Raw genomic sequence first — 743 nt, 5'->3', positions numbered from 1 at the left:
ATTTATAATTCGTGTTGATGTGTTGTAGGTGACCATTTGAAACTCGACTAATTGTGGTGTATTTTGACATGTATATTGACTGATGTTTAGCGTCTGTTCATGCACCATTGATGCACCATTGACATGCTGTATTGTCCAACATTATGTCGTGATGTTGCAATCAACAAATTGGTGCAACACTGAATGTATGTGGTGATTGTCGAGTATCGAGTTCATCTAGTTGTTTCTTGGTGTTTTCAATATCTATAAGCATCTTGTTCATAATTCCAATGTATGTGTGTCAATGGTCTTGTTGCTCATAATGTGTATTTGCTATTAGGTTATCAACTGTTGGTAGTTGTGGTCTGAAATCGCATGGAACATGTCAACAAACTGCGTATGTTCTTGTACAATTTGCGATATTGCATTTGTAAACAATGTGTCAAACCGACGTTGAAAGTGGTTCCAAATTGTCGATTGGTGTTTTGATATGGATGGAAATTGAAGTCTAGTTTCCATTCCACATGGCGTTCTAAACGCTTTGCAAAATTCACAGTAGCATGGTTCAACAGAGTGTTGGGTATTGGTGTATATCAAACACTGTGGGATTTGAAACCTTGACCAGTTATTGAGGTGACTGTGGTAAAAGACATGACATGAATGCCACTACACAATGGTTTGTTGTACACTCCAGTGTGCGTTGGTTGGTCGAGTAAGCTCTGATATGTTATTGTTGTATCAAGTTGTTATACAACAAACTATCA

The sequence above is a fragment of the Batrachochytrium dendrobatidis genome, assembly GCF_000203795.2.
Source record: "Batrachochytrium dendrobatidis JAM81 unplaced genomic scaffold BATDEscaffold_11, whole genome shotgun sequence".
Classification (NCBI taxonomy): Eukaryota; Fungi; Chytridiomycota; class Chytridiomycetes; order Rhizophydiales; genus Batrachochytrium; species Batrachochytrium dendrobatidis.
The sequence above is the reverse complement of the archived record's forward strand: the minus strand, read 5'-3'. Positions refer to the sequence as shown.